The 15,984-nt window shown below is 45.2% G+C and overlaps 1 long non-coding RNA gene across 1 annotated transcript in view; it reads left to right on the forward strand.

The window, feature by feature from the left end:
- LOC111935816 (uncharacterized) overlaps nucleotides 1-15,984 on the forward strand; it is an 86,251-nt gene that overhangs the window by 9,797 nt on the left and 60,470 nt on the right. The window lies entirely within an intron of this gene.

Consider the following 15,984-nt stretch of genomic DNA (forward strand, 5'->3'; position numbering starts at 1 on the left):
TTTGTTACTGTCTTTAGAGCATGGCTGTGTGGTTTATAGATTGGTGATCCATGGTGCTCTCAAATGTGCAGGAGCTGTGCTAATGAAACCTGGATGCTCCTGTGGTGCCAGGGCTGGACTCCCCAAGAACAAATCCTTTGGGTGACTTTCAAGCTCTTCAGAAGCCTGTGGGGTGTGAAGTCCAGGTTTGTATTTAATTAAAGGTGTGTGTGGGTACTCATGTAGTTTCAAAATGAGACAAGTCAGGTTGCTTCTGAGCAACCTGAGCTTTTGAGGAAAAGACCCTGTTTTATAGACTTGACATCCAAGTGATCACAGTGGGTGTGTGCCTCAGACGTCAGAGACCCCTGACATTCTTCCTGAGCTCTCTGAGAGGTACTGAGTAGGAGAAATGTCACTGGCTGGTAGAGATCTGGGCCCCATGACAGTCATTTCCCAAGCCAGCTGTAGTTAGGCAGCTGTGGTGGAGGTCTAAAGAATTAGATGGGTCTCTCCATCTCTTTCCTTCCCCCTACAGGCCCTTTACAGTAGTTTGCAATTTATGGTGAAGCCCAGAGACGTTCACCTCATGCCTTGTGATGATGTCTGTTCCCCAGCACTGTGTGGAGTCAAGGCTCTGACTGCTGCCCTGGTGTAGCAGGACTTTATCAGAGGCAGCACCTTGTGCCCTATTCCTGGTCCCACAGAACCACCCAAACCTCAGTTCTTCACCTTTCTCTTGGGGTTAGACACAGCAGTAGGAAACAGATTTGCAGCCTGCAGTCCTAGTGCCAAAGTCCTTTCCCCACTTTTTGGATTTTATCCTTTCATGTTTGTTATCCTTGCTTTAGCCACTTGCTGCTGCCAGTAATGTGTGCTGTCCATGCCCAACTGTGCCAGACAGAGCATTTTATTTTCAGCAAAATGATTCTAAAACCTAGTTTGGTTTCTTCTCCATTAAATAAAATTTTCCTTGGTAAGGAGGACACAATAAATTATGATCTGAGGATAAAGAAGTCATATGAAGGAAGGCAAAAGCTTTGTTTTCCTGGTGACTAACATCAAACAGGAGCCAGTCTGAATGTGTGAGTCACCCTGACAGATAGCCAAAGATCTTGTGCATTGCTGGGAAACATCACTGTGGAGGGGGGAACCTGAGCATTTCACCCAGGAGCACCAGGACAAAAACTTTCAGGGAAACTGCAAACGTGACTGTTCTGCATAGCTGAGAAACAGGCAGAACTTGGGAGTTAATCTGAAGCACCCACTGGAGTATTAATCTAGCTTTGAGAAGGTTTCCCCTTCTTTCTCACTTAAATCTTCTATCAAAGTGGTTCTGTCTTATTCAATTAAACCTGTAAAGAGCTTGACTGTGCATTTCATCTCCCTGGGACAGAACTGTAAATTAGGAGCATATAGCTGAATTAACTTCCTGAGCTGAAGCACAGAAGAACTTTTCATTGGAAAGAGTGGATTTGGTTCCTCTTTTTGATTCTTTTACTTTTACAAAGCAAACCCAAGTGCTAGTGTGAAACTGACTTGCAGATGAAAACTAATGAGTAAAATTGCTGCCTTAATGAAGAAAATGCTACTAGCAAGTTGTGGAAAGTACTTTAATCATAATTAATAGAATAAAATTAATACTGAACTTTAACTGTTCTAAGGTGTTTTAATTAATAATTAAGTTTAATATTGGTTATGATACATCACTGCATGCCCTCAAATGCCTGTGACAGGGCAGCTGGGTGAGCACTGCAGTTCTAGAAACTTCTGTGATGACACAGTCATAAACATTAGGCTGGAGGGACCTTTGTGATTTGCTTGTGCTATCCTGTGTAAAAAAACAGTGTGATAAAATCAGAGCATTTTGGCCCAGGGTGTTACATGAGGTGTAGTCTGATGGGGCAGATGCTACAGCTGCCTCATAAGCCTTTTCTACTCCTTGGTAAGTCTGTTTTGTACTGAAAGTGCAAGTTTTTCTCACAAGTTTCATGTGTCATGCTTTTAGAGTACTTCAGACCCCTGCAAAATATCAGCCAAGGAAGGGTCTCTGAATTATTATTATTATTATTTTTTAAATTCAGCATATACTACAGGATATTTCCAGAAATATTTGACTGCAGGAATAGTGTCAGTGCCTGTGGAGGATAGGTGGCAGCAGGTCTGATCCCTGTGGTTTGCAGTGGCTGTGCTCTTTCTCAATGCTCAGCTCCCCAGTCCTGGGCACTTATTTCTCCCAGCATTCTGCTCCATGTGGGTAAATCCTTCTTCTGGGGGTGCCTACCTTGTGTTTCAGCTTTCTTCAGAATTGCACAGGGCTGAATGGAGACTTCCTGAGCTGCTCTGGAAGGGGTTTACAGAGGAGAGGGATGTGTTGTCTCCTTGGACCCGCAGTGTGATAATATCCCTCCCAAAATGTAGGCTTGGATCTGAGCAGGTGGGAGATTGTAGGAATATCCTGCTTTACCCCTCTCCCATCTGAGAAGTGCCTTGCTCAGTTTATATTGTGCTTTCAAATATGTCCAGCTTCAAGAGGAAACTGATGCATGTCTGGAGGTTAACAGATGGGAAATGTGAGGAAGCAGAATTCAGTGAGCAACTCCTCAGGATTAGAGCTCTGCCTTAACAAGGCCACTCTTACCTGTGCAGGAAGGCTGGGACATGAACAATTGTTTTCACAAGGTCATTGCCTTTGCCTGCAGGTGCTTGTGAAGCCTCCTGTTAATTGATCCAGTGGTGGGTGAACATTTTTTGAAGCATTGTTTGGAACAGCTGACTCTACGAAGCTTCTACTCTTTTGAAGCTAATCCCATAAAACCAGAAAATCTCAGGCAATTCCTTACATCTTCCTTTTCTCCAATCCTCCAGCTTCCTTAATATTTTCACTGTTTCTGCATTCTTAGAACATTCTGTGAAGGTGTACAGCAAGCTGTAAGGAGCCACTACACATTGATAAAAAATGAGCTTTGAGTTCTCATACGTAAATATTCACCCTGGGAGGATGACTGAGTTGTTATCAGGGAGTAAACCACTACTGAATTACATGTCAAATCTAAACTACACCAAATTTTGAATTTCAAATCTCAAACACTTGCAACACAATTCTCATAAACAAGTTACAGATCAGAAATTAGTCACTGAAACCATTGTGAGTAACTTTAAATAACAAGATAGATACAGGGAAGGGTTGGGGGAGAAAAAATCTGCTCAGAGATAATTTGCAAGCTGAATAAAATAATATTAAAATTATTCATCAAGCTTATCAAGCTTGATTCTTGAGTAATGTTGTGTCATTGCTAGCAGGTGGTGGGAGAAATGGCACAGCATACCATAATTAGTAATAGCCATGTATTTCTGATGCTACTTCATCTGTGTGGTTTATGTCCAGATGGTTTTGAAAATGGAATCAAGATAAAATACAGCTTCCTGGATCAGAATTTGCATTCTAGCTAATGATATAATTCAAAGCTCATTATTGTTGGAAAAAAAAAAATCCAAATTGCTAAGGAAGATTATTAGATGTTGGGATTATTCCAACTTTATTGCTGGATTTCTTTTTTAGCTCAGTACTGCACAAGAGCACCATCACAGGTATGAGTTAAAAGGCCATCTTACAGTGTGCTTCCATACACAGTTTTTTTTTCTTGGTGCAGATGCTGACCATGTAACTTAGCCAAACTTTGAGTCCTGATCCTCAGAGTACTTATAATGGAGAAGTCTGGCTGAGCTGTGATAGCAATCACTGTCAGCCTTGGTTCAAAGGACACTTAAAGTGCTGTTTTCCCACAAAGGGTTGTTGGATAGCACAATATTGAACTGGATGCAGCAGGGACTTCCTCAGATGGTCCCAGCCCTCACTGAGAGCAGTAATGTTCATTCATGAATTGTGCTTGCTGGGTTACAGAGTTCTCATTTACATGTCTGTAGCTTTTACTAATACAATTCTGTTTCAAGTTGCCTTCAGTTTCAGCAAACATCCTTTCAAGTTGCCTAAACCTTTCGCCCTGGCATAGATTTCTAAGAAATCTCCAAGTGATTTCTTCTTTCCTATGGGTAAGACCATAATTTTGCTTGCCTGCATCAGCAGTGCTGCTTTCCACAGCTACAGTCTCAAAGTGCAGAATTTTAGTCCCTCTCCTAGCTGAAGAACACAGGGTTTTCTATCATTCTAGGGTTTAGGGTATCATTCTATGAAGTTTAGGGTATCTGTCTACACTCCTAAATTGAGTAGGGAGATCCATCATATTCCAAGAGAAGTGTCTGAATTGCAGCTGCTTATGTGGTAACTATTTACCACTTATGAGGTGAGATGATTTTCACTGTAGGTTTCCAGGTGAGCACTGCTGGTCACTGTTTGGTATTCACAGGTAGAAGAGGTCCCTGTGCTGTGTGTTTGTATCCCTGGAGAGTTATCCTGCTGCCCTGAGCTCCCAGAAAACAGAGCAAGCAATGAACGTGTGCCCTTTTCCAAATGGAAAAGGTAAAGTTTGTAGACAGGAATTCAAGCCTCTGGTGAATGACTCTTTGCTGGGCAGAAGAACAAAGGAAAATAACCTGTGGTGAGTGTGCCCTCGGGATCAAGGGAGGCAGGAAGCTCCTTCCCTGGAACAGCTGCTGTGAGGCAGAGGAGGGAGTGAAGTCTGGTGCTGAGCTGGGTGAGCAAATGCCTGCTCACAGCCTGTGTGAGTGGACAGGGGGAAAAATACCTTCTGAACCAGGCTGAACTGAGCTGCTGTGGGTTTGTTTAACCCAGCTGATGATTCTGTTTCCAGAGGTTTTGATGCAAGAAATGCTGTAGCTCCTAGCAGAAGGATGAGCGGATGTGTTAAAACTAAACTTGAGTGAGACAGAGAGGCTTGAGACAGGAAACCAGGGAGAAGTAAATGAACAAATCTTCTTTCTCAGAAAGGGTGGAGGGGTTTGTGGGAAGTTCCCTTATCTCCAAAACTGAAATTTGAAAGCCACAACCCTCATCTGCTCCTAAAAAAATTTCAGTACCTGTTATTTTCATTGAGCTGTCTGTCAAAAGGGGGTGTCTTTGGCAACAGATTAACACAAGTTAAAATATATATGGCACAATATCTCTGTATAATATCTGCCTTATCTTTACATAATGAATTAACAAAGATGAGCTTGAAAGAAGTGTGATAAATTATTCACAAACCTCCTATGCTTTTGAAATGCTAACAAGTCAAATCCTTTGAGACTGCTTGATCAGATTATGGTGTATCATACAGTAAATCTAATTGGTTATATTCAGTCCTGAATTATCAGATTTACTAGTTTTGCCAAAATAACTTAAACAGTGCTGAAATAATGCCAAATTATTTTAATTAAAATAAATTCACATTTACAAATAAGGAACTCTACCCAAATTCTTTACAGTTTGGGAGCTGGGAATAATTTCCTCTTTTACCAGACCAGTGCTCAGCAGCAGTGCTCATGGCTTCCCTCTCCCTTTTTTTGGGTGCCCATCTTGAGAATAAAAATGCCTCCATTTACTCAGTTGCCTGGGACTTTCTGAGAACCAATTTTCTTTTAAGGCAAACCACCATAAAGACTAAAAATTCAAATGGAATTTGAATTTGTTTAATTCAGTTGCTTCTGACCTAAATGTTAGCATGAAACAGACACTGAAGTAATTGGCTTCAGGCCCAGATATATTTTATGGGGGAGAAATTAACTTGCTGTAGGACCCACACCTTGGTACCTTCTTTCTTTGTGGGTTAGGACGGGTCCTTGCACAAAATTCACTTGCATTTAGGTCTGTGAATCACATTCTTCATCATGACCTAAACTGGAAAAGGACATACCTCCTGTCCCCTCCAGACACTGTTGAGTGGAAATACCTGTGAAACCACAGGTTTTCATCTCCAGACAGGGAGCTGGGAAATGCTCTCCTGCCCTGCCTGTGTGGCCACCACCACAGCCCCTGAGCTGAGGGGCACCTGCTTCTGCCCCAAAGGAAACCTTGAAGGGGAAGGTGAGGAAGGATTTTAAGGCATGGTCAAGTTGGCCTCTTTGGAGATGATTGAAGTTTCAGCTGCAGCAGTTCTGAATGCAGCTCTGGAGGTGGGTGTGCTCTGCAGCCCCTGTGATATGAGAACCAGACATTAGTGGTGATTTGCTGCTGTGTGGGCTGTTAACTACCCAAAAGGAGCTGCTGCCCATTGCAGATGCTACCAGGCCTTGCTTTATAGGCGATGTGAAAAGGTGTAAAAACTTATTTAGGCTCCTACTGTGTAATGATGCTGGTCTAAATCACCAGCCAGCGCAGATCAGTGCAGCTCCACTGAAATCCATAAAGGTTGATCGACTGAGCGTGGTGGAGGATCTGCACTGCTGGCCTTCACTGAAATTCTGCTGAAGTTACTGGGCACTTCACATGGGCTTTTGCTCTGGGGGAGGACAACTGAGTGGTTTGAGAGCAGAGAAATATTGATTTGGAGAGACACCACTAAGCAGTTTGCCCTAGTAATCAATTCCAGAACAACATTAGCATAAATCAGGATTAGGGAAGGAGCATGTCATTGTAAAAGCTGTGCTGGCTGAGAGACTCCCAAGATGGGGTGGAGAAGGATTAAGGCTTTTGGGTTTAGTATTTGGAGAGGGGTTGAAACACACAAAAAGGTTTTGTTTAAAATTGCATTGGTGTCACCAAAGACAATGCAATAACTTGCAAGTTTGTCCCTGCATTTCTCTCCCACTCTGTATGGGGTGGGAAGAAGGCTTTGATTCTGGTTTACAGAGCTTGATTTGGGCACTGGCTTCTTACCTCCCCTGAAAAGATGAAGTCAGCAAGTGACTGGACAAACTGAGACTGTTCATGTGAACAAGCATCTTCTCATTGGTGCCCCTATCCTGTCCACACGCTCTGCACACACCTCTCGTGGCACAGGATTGGTGACAGTCCAGGTGTTCCACTGCCCTCTGTAATCTGGCTCTTGTGGTCCTGTTTTCTTGTTTTTCAGCCTCATCTTTCTTATTTTTAGAATAGCTTATGTCTCAGCAACCTTGAGAAATTCCAGATGGTCTGATAATAAACTCTAAATACAGTTTGGCTGGAGCACCTCGTGGCCCAAGCTGTTCAGATGTATTACTACAGGTATGTTCCTCTTTCAGGCTGGAAAAACCGTCTGTTTCCCCAGCCTGAAGCAGTGCAGCTCTGCTAAGGGGCACTGAATCCAATCAACATCATCCCTAAAAAGTTGCAGCTAGGGTCCATTGAAGTTGTCTGTGTGTTTTTTCAAGGAGAAGCATCAAGATCAAAGTCTGAGAAAACCATTTGATCTTCCAGCTGTAAACAAGTACTAAAAGAGAACATATGCTATATTTAATTAGCCTCCATTGAGGTGCTTGCATCCAAACTCCGACAGCTTGTAGAGTTTCTTTTCCCCTTGTTTGAAGTCAGGGGTAGTTACAGGGAATGGGCATTGTGAGAAAAGGTGAGTGAAGAAGGTAGAAGAGTTGAACAAGTTTCAGTTCTTGAACCCTTTCTGTTTCCTGCTGGAGCTACTGGAATGCAGCTGGGACATTGGTCCTGCCTTGGGTGTGTATCCATGGCTGCTCGCTCTCCCATTCCTGTGCTCACCAGCTGCTCTCAGAAACATCCCCCAGGAAGCTCTTGTCTGAGTCCTTATTCTCACAAGTCTTCTTTCATATGTATCCTGCCAACAATAAAACTGACAGATGGCTAAATCTGAACAGTAGGTCCCCATTTCATAACTAATAATCAGAAAGACCTTACTTTGCTTCCCAAATACTTGAACAAAGTGAAGTGGTGACCTAATCACACCAGAACTGCAGGGTTTGTAGTGAAGATGGAGTCAGGCTGGTCTAGGAGAGAATTTGTGCGTTGAACTATCAGAACATCAATCCCTGTCTCTAATTGAATTGTCTCGTATTCTGAAGTTCATGTCTACTTTTGCATTTTAGAGCATTTTGCATTTGCATTTTGCATTTTAGAGCACCACCCAGATGTCAAAATTCAGAAGAAGGCTGTAGATTTCCTAGTCATTTATGTGAATTACTGAGTCATTACTGTAATGAGAAGTAATTACCTGTTAGCTTGGAAGGTCAATTGATTGGATAACTGATCAAACGGGACTATTTCCAGTGACTAGGGGCATTAAAATAAAGTAGGCAAGCAGGTAAAAGTTTGACACAACAAATGCCTTATCTTTTTCATGAGGAGACCTGCTGGATTATTCAGAGGGTGTATACCAACCAAATTTACAAGATTTAAGGTTTGACAAATTCTGCCTCAGCATTTGATACTCCTGAGAAGTAATAATAGGTAGTTGGGCTAAATCCCTGGAAACTGATTTTTCTTCTTCATTCCCCCCTTTCCCAAGCTTCTTAGGTATGATTTTGTTCCAAAACGATGATGCATAGCCATGAAACGGTTTTACCCTTTATCACTTATAGGAGAAGATAAACTGAACAGACCTGTTTATTCATTTTGGAGGAAAAACAAAATTAAAAGGCTTCTGTGTATTGTGGTAATGCAATTCCTAATCAATGACAGTGGGTTTAACAGAGATTTATGGGTTTTTAATTTGTAAGATTAATGACTGCATACATTGTTTCTGTCAAAATGACAGTATCATGGTCACGTACTTCATGGAGCAGATAGCGACCTCCTGCCAGACACGTCCTTAAGGAAACGCAATTATCACTGCCCATTTTACACTGCTTAACTTTTTTCTCTCAGTAAGTGACAACAGAAAGGGTTTGGGGCATAAATTAATCTTTCTAGGTGAACTGTTAACCCTTCATGCCTAGCAGCTAGTTTCATTAACTCAATGCCTGCATACTGTTTTCTGGGGTGTCCCTGGCAAACACAATAAAGCAGTGCCAGAAGGACCATCTGGAGGCTCTCTGGAGCACTCTGCTCCAGCAGCCATGTGCAGGATCAGTTCTGCAGCGTGACTGTCTCACCTTGGACTCCACTACTGCAGCAGTCACTGCAGGACACTCGCAACACGACTTTTCCAAATGTACACAAAGCACGGCGGTGAGCTCCACAGCCTGCTGTGGGCAGGTCGGAAATGCAGGTGTGGGGGGTTATCTGCTCCTGCTGTGGCTATTCCCAGGACAGTGAAGTTATCACAATGTCTGGTTAAGTGTCATTACACCATTATCTGGTGGCCTGTGGCCCAGGAGCTGAGTGAGGTGCCAGGTCTGGGACACGGTCCAGGCTGAGAGCTGCCATCAGTGTCACTGCTCTGGGTGGCTGAGATGTCCCAGGCCTGCTCGTAGATCTTCCACCATGTGCTGGGCTGCAGGACATGCCAGAACAGTCTCTCCTCTGCCCTTGAATGTTGTGTTTGCTCAGGACATGCAAGGTGGTTCTCTCCCACCATCCCCCCAGAGATTTCAAGATGGTAGAAAGGACTAAAATGCTTTAACAGCCACTGTGGAAAGTACACTGTGGCCTGGTCTCCTGGATTTCCCAGCCCTGGCTCTGTTTCCACAGTTTGCAGCCTTCTGTCCACTTGTGACTTGTTGAGTTCTTGTTCCTGAATCCTTTAACCATTGAAAAAATCTTCAGCTTTTCCTCTACAATCAGGCTATGAAGTAAAGTGTCTTTGCAACAGAAACTTGTCCCAAGTGACCAGATGTGGCACTGACAGCATTTGGTGTTATTGATGGAGCCACTTTTGGCTTGTTACAGCTTTGTCAGGTGGCACTGGCTGTAGTACAGCTGTCCCTGTGTACATTGTGGTTTCCTGAGGGAGGAAGAGGTCTTCTGGAAATCATGCATTGGCTAAAAATTGGCTCTTTAATGTAGGTTCATCAATTTGCAGTAATCCTTCCAGCGGATTTTTGCATCAACAATGTTCTCAAAACAAACTATTTATTAAAAAAAAAAATCCAGGCAGTGATCCTGAGGAGCATCCCCACATCCTGGAAAGCAGCTGTCTATCTTACCCCCAGGCCAGGAAGCAAATCTCTGTACCTGCTGAGAGGCCAGCCTGGCCAAACTTTAGCAGTGTGCCCAGTTCATTATAAACTGGATTCACAAAGTGCTCGTGTGCCTGCAGGTATTGGCATGTCCTTTGTCCTGCACTAACTCAGCCTTCAGCTCTTGCTTGTTTATTTACATCAAGGAGAGGCTGGGTTTAGGAACTGTAAAATTGAGATGCCTTGGTGAGAACAATGTGATTTAAAAGGCTTATCCAGCTGAGCTGCCTTGGAAATATCATTTCTTCTGATCACCCGGGGTGTAGCTGGGAGCTCACCGGACATGAGCAGCTCACATTGCCCAGCCCCTGCGTGTCTGGGCTGTGTCACAGACCCCACCAATGAGCCTCCTGTGGCCACTGGGAACGTGCTAGTGCTGTCTGAGGAGATGGGGCTTTGCAGGTGCAGGAAATGGCTTTGCTGGGAGGTGAGGTGGGGGTGGTGGCACTCCCACCAGTCAGGAGGCTGGTATTTACCAATCTGAGAACCCACAGCAACATTCATTTCTCCACCTGCTTCCCTATAATGTGAGAGCTGTGTCAGAGGCTGCCAAGCTCTCAGGGCCCACTGGATTCATGTGGAGTCAGCAGAGCTGTTTGTTGTAGAAGGCTGGTGTGGCTCCAGGTAAAGGTGGGAACTCTGCGTGTACAAACCTGCTCTGAAGGACAAGGACAGAACACCTGTAAGAATTCAAAAGCTGAATTTTCCCTGTCTGATGCTGACTGCCATGAACTATTGACTGACAAGAAAGGGGTCAGTGTTCCTCTTTGTGACACAGTGATCATTAGAGAAATGGATGTGGGAGGAACAGGCTGTGGTCCCAGCGTGGCCATGGGTAGGTGTGTGGCTTGTGAGCCAAGAAGGATGTCTGATGGCCTCCTGGAGACAGGAGGACTATATGGTCAAAACCTGCCTGAGTTTTATCTTTTAGAAAACAAAACAAACAAAATTACAGCAGTCTTTTAACTTGTAATGTAATAGCCAGTTTTCCAGAAAATCACTAGAAAATGTGTGCAATGTAGATTTTAAGTGCTCAGTCTCCTGTGAGCATGAGGATGAGTTTTATTGAATCCATTTAGTAGCCAATACTTTCATCTCCTGGGACATTTAAATCTTTTAAACCTGGTTCCAAAACCATGTGGAGCTGCTTGACCTGTATCTTCACTCAGCTCTCTCTTGGAGTTTAACCCCTGCTCCAGTGGGAGCAGAGCCCTGCAATTTGGTGCTCATGAATCTGTCCTGGGTCTCTGCAGGTGAGTCCTGCCCTGCTGAAGAGGCACAGTGGGAATGCTGGTGAGGCAGCATGTTCTGCCATCTGGGGCTTTCTCACTCTGCTATCAATCAAACACCTCCCTAAGTGGGCAAGGCCAGTGGACTCACCACAGAGCAGGAGTCCTCACACATCTCCCCAAGACTTTAACAGAGTGGGGAGAAATAATGACAAACTCAGCTGCTAAAAACCCCACAAATATATTGGTATTTCTCCTGTGTTGCTTTATGGGGGTGTAAGAGGATAACTAGTGCAGAGAGGCCCAAGTGGAGAATGGTTTGGTTTTGTTTAATGTACCTTAGCAGCACTGATAGATTGCCATCTCTGCCAGTGCCTTCAGCTGCTGGATTGTGGCTGCATCCATGCTTAGGGTAACCTTGCAGTGTGTCTGCTGGTTGCAGTGCAGGAACTGCTCAGGCTGGCAGGTGGTTACTGAACAAGTGTGTGGTTCTGTTAAGTGCTGCTGTTAATGTCTGTGATTGTGCAGAGCCTTAAATTTAATGTGTTCTTCTCTTGAGGCAATGTCCTGCATTGGCAGCCCCCTCTGCTTTGGGATGGGGCAGGGGAGGCTGTGCTGCAGGAGGGGCCTCCCTGCTGCCAAAATATTGCCACTCAAAACTAATGTAACTTGGAAGCAGCACTTTCCTCTGCAGTGTTGTTGCCATACTCACTCTGGCCCTAATTAAGACAAGACTGAGGGTTATGGGGACAGGCCTTGAAGGGGAGGCCCTGGTGCGTGGTCTGCAGCACCCACAGTCTATGCAGAGACCTCGTACAACCCCTCTGAGGTGGTGATCAGAGGAACTCTGGCCTTTCTCTGCTTTGTACCACGGCTGGACTTAAGGTGATTAAGGGTCTTTTCCAACCTAAATGATACTATGACTCTGAGTGGCCTGAACCTTGTCCTGATGTCTCTGGATTCCTCCCTCCAGACCCACTGATGCTCTTGATTGGAATTCCTTTAATTTACACGAATGTGCTCCCGTATGAGGTGACAGCCACTGCCCCTGGAGTTCCCTGTGCTGCTCCTCTGTTTTCCCCACTTTGATAATTCTGAGTAGTTTAATTAAACTGTACATTTCCTCCCTTCCCCGTTCATTCTCCCCTCTGAGTCACCGCTGCTGTAGCTCACATTCCGTGTGGTGGCTTTGCATGTAAAGCAGCCTCTCCAGCCAGCCTGCAGATGTGCAGCCTGATCATCCCCCGAGTGCTGCTGATCTCCCCGCAGTGCTCACAGACACAAACACCGTGTGTTCTGCTCCTGGCTGCACCCCTGGGCTCCCACACCCCGATAGCCGCAGCCTCCCCTCCCGCAGCTGCAGAGCTTCAGTGCTGTTGATTGCTGGAGTTTACCCAAACCCACTCCTGGAAAAGGTCACACCAGTGCAAGATCGGCTTAAATGAAGTTGGTTTATTATGCATGAGGCTCTTCCTGCAGGCAGCTGATTAAGCAGCCAGCTGTGGCCAGATGTCTGCTGGAGATCCTCTGGGATGCAGCTTCAAGAGATGGTTTGGATGACTTGCAGTTGTGCCTGTTGGTTGGATCAGCCAGACTGAGGGTGCTTTTACACCCCACATGGGGCACATTACACCCCATCAGTGCACTCAGGGCTGCTCCTTGTCCTCACCACTGGTGTGTGGAGCTTTGCAGGGGGAGGATGCACCTCTGGTCCACTTGGAGCTGTGCTGGCACTGAGGGGGACTCCTTTCAAATGCTTTTATATATCAGGATAGTCCTTGGTTCTCTGTACTTAGTTTGTGCTTTTCTAATCTGAGTCAGCTTTAATCTATAAAGCAGCTTTCAGCTAATTTTTCCCTACACAACCTCTATTGGTGATAAATTTGATCAGATTGGGGAGTTGTAGACAATATGATTAATTTGACATCTACAATTCAAAATCAAAATAGTAGCATCTTCTGGTCTTGGCTTCTCACCCTGAGCTCTGTGTACTGCTCTCTAGTCTAGGGATAAGGGGTTGCTTATAGCAGCACCTCCCCAAACTTCCCCATTTTCGCCTCCATGCAAACTTGCCATGCAGCAGATGCCTGCAGTGTCCCTGCCAGGCAGTGGCTGGACAAAGGGCCAGGGTGTGGGGAAGCCCTGCAGCCCTGCCTGTCTGTGAGCAGGGGCAGGGTGAGAAGGGAAAGGGGGTCTGAGTGGGCTTCTGGGCTGTGATGGTGACAGGGGGAGGACAGGTGACCATTTTTGAGCCTGGAGCTGGGCTGATAGCTCAGAGAGAGCAGAAGCTCCTGGAGGAGCTGGAGCATGCTGCACCTCATGGCTCAACATCACCAACATGAACTTCTTGTCTTAAACACAAGCAGAGCAATTATCTGACATCATCTGACCTGTTCAGGATGCACAGCAAGAGATAGGGGGTTGGGTTGTTTCTGTCTAAATTGGCCCCAGCAATAAAGCTTAAAAGAGGAGGTAATGTAAATTATTCCTCTGCTCCCGTGTTACTGGGCACAGTTGTCCCTTCCTTAAAATTGCCCACAGTTCAATTAGGTTGCTTTTTCTGAAACTCCTAAGTACATGAAAGAAAAAGGAGGAGAAACTCCACAGTCTGTAATGTATTTTTCTTCATTAAAGGATATGGGGGAGAGTGGAGACCTATTAAAAATAAAACACACACAGAATAAATTCAGGAAACTGGATGTCTGCTGAAGACCATTTTAAGCAATGTTTGCTAAAATGAACCGTTTTGTTTAGCTGCAGCCCTGTGTGATTTTAGCCCAATACCTGAGATGTGCACTAGTCATAGGCTCATGGATTTCCTCCTGAACATGGCATCTCAGATTTGGTCTTTTACTCACACTTTTATTCTAGAAATGTAGCAATGCTAAATGTCTGCACCTGCAGGACAAAAACCTGTGGGAGCTCAGTCCAGCAGAATCAGTTACATTTACAAAGATGACTGTGACAAATGACTAGGAAGGTACTGCTGGAAGCCACTGCCCGTCACCAGGCTCACGGTGATATTTAATTCACAAGGCTGAGTGTCTCCAATCCTGTTGGAAAGTCTGGCTGTCCTGAGGCTGGGCTGCAAACTCCATTATAAAATCCAGGAGGGAAAAGTCTTGGCTGTTTAAACTCTTTGCCCTTTGCCAAGTGGGCAGGGTGGCTGGTGGAGGCAGGGCTCATTGTCCTCATTTGTACAATGTACGACTTGTGACCATGGCATGTGTCCCCTCTCCTGCATTTTGGCATTTTCAGTGGCTGAGATTAATTTCTCTCTGCTAGCTGGGATGAGTGGCTGGTGAGGACTTTCTACATGACATCTTCATGTCATGAGGGGAATCCCACCTGCAAGGCAGATCTGCAGGGACAGCAAGGGGCCTGGGCACTTCTCTGGATGGGCTGCCTCACTGGGCTGTGACACTGGAAGGGTGGGAGAAATGATGTTTTAGGCCACCAGAAGCTGATCCCTCCTGTGACACTAACCCTTTTCTGCTTTTTATTTGGGAGTGTGAAGGCCATTGTCTATCTGCAGGGCTGTGCCTATCCCTGGGGGTCACTGCCTCATTTGGAGCCAGGTTCCAGCAGCAGAACCCATCCCAGGGTCTCTCCCTGCCATGGCAGGAACAGCATCACAGTGTGCCTCTTTCTGCTCCACATTACTGCCCTTCCCAGGCTAACCTGCACCTGATGGACCTGCTGGAACACCAGGCTCTGCCTGGACACCACGTGTCCCTGCAAAATCCTCAGACCAGGGGCTGTTTCATTATGTGCTGTACAGCACGAGCCAATTCTGAGCCACGCTCAGCTGAAGGTCTTCAGTACATTCTGTTGTAGCAAATTAATCTGTAAGACTGTAATATTCAATATCATACTTTTGCCTGCAGTTCAACTTGTCCATTTAGTCTGCTAGAAGAAGGTGCAGATTGGGAGAAATAGGTGGAGCAGCATTTCTAGCTTGTTGGCAAGGCAGGAAAACATGAGCCTTTGATATTTTTTGACACGATTTTGTAATTGTAATAACTATTTATGTGTATTTGGTTCCCTGTAGGAAGCTAATAGTAAATTCATTTTTGATGCTTATTTATTACAAAAGGCTGGAGCCTTTCAACCCCCTTGGTGTGTCTGGCAACTCCTGGGAATTAATTGCATACTGTCAGAAATGCAGATCCTGCAAATCCAGCCCCAGCCTGCTAAGAGCAGGATTATTATTTAATTGTTCAGGACTGTATGAGGCTGCTTTTAAAATTTCTACTCTTTTGTCAGGTTTAAAGAGGTGTTTAAAGAACTGAAAGCTGAGGCAGAAGGTGGTGCAAGTTCAGTGGGGCTGCATTGGAGAGGTCCCACCTGCAGCACCCACAGGGAGAGCTGCTGAGGGAATCGTGGCTCAGTGCAGGAATCGTGGCTCAGTGCAGGAATCGTGGCTCAGTGCAGGAATTGTGGCTCAGTGCAGGAATTGCTCTGAGTAGCTGCTGGCTCTCATGGTTCTCACGCTGCCCCTCAGCACGAGATGGGATGAATGGACACCTCTGCTGTCCTTTAAGCTGAGTTAAAGACCTGCCAGCTCCAAGGAAGCACGGTCCCAATGTGTTTTGCCACCTGCCTCATCTCATAATTCTATGTGTGAACCTACCAGGCTCCATTTAAAACCAGCCTGGCTTCTAGCAAGGCTTTTGCTGAGCCTCCCTGCTTTAGAATGTCTTCTAACTGCCAGGACAAATTTACCTGAGGAAAATTCATAACTGCTTATTTTTGTTCCATCTCAGTTTCATCAAGTTTTTATGCACTGCTATTTATCTCTTTATATACA

The sequence above is a fragment of the Cyanistes caeruleus genome, chromosome 17, assembly GCF_971803275.1.
Source record: "Cyanistes caeruleus chromosome 17, bCyaCae1.hap1.1, whole genome shotgun sequence".
Taxonomy (NCBI): Eukaryota; Metazoa; Chordata; class Aves; order Passeriformes; family Paridae; genus Cyanistes; species Cyanistes caeruleus.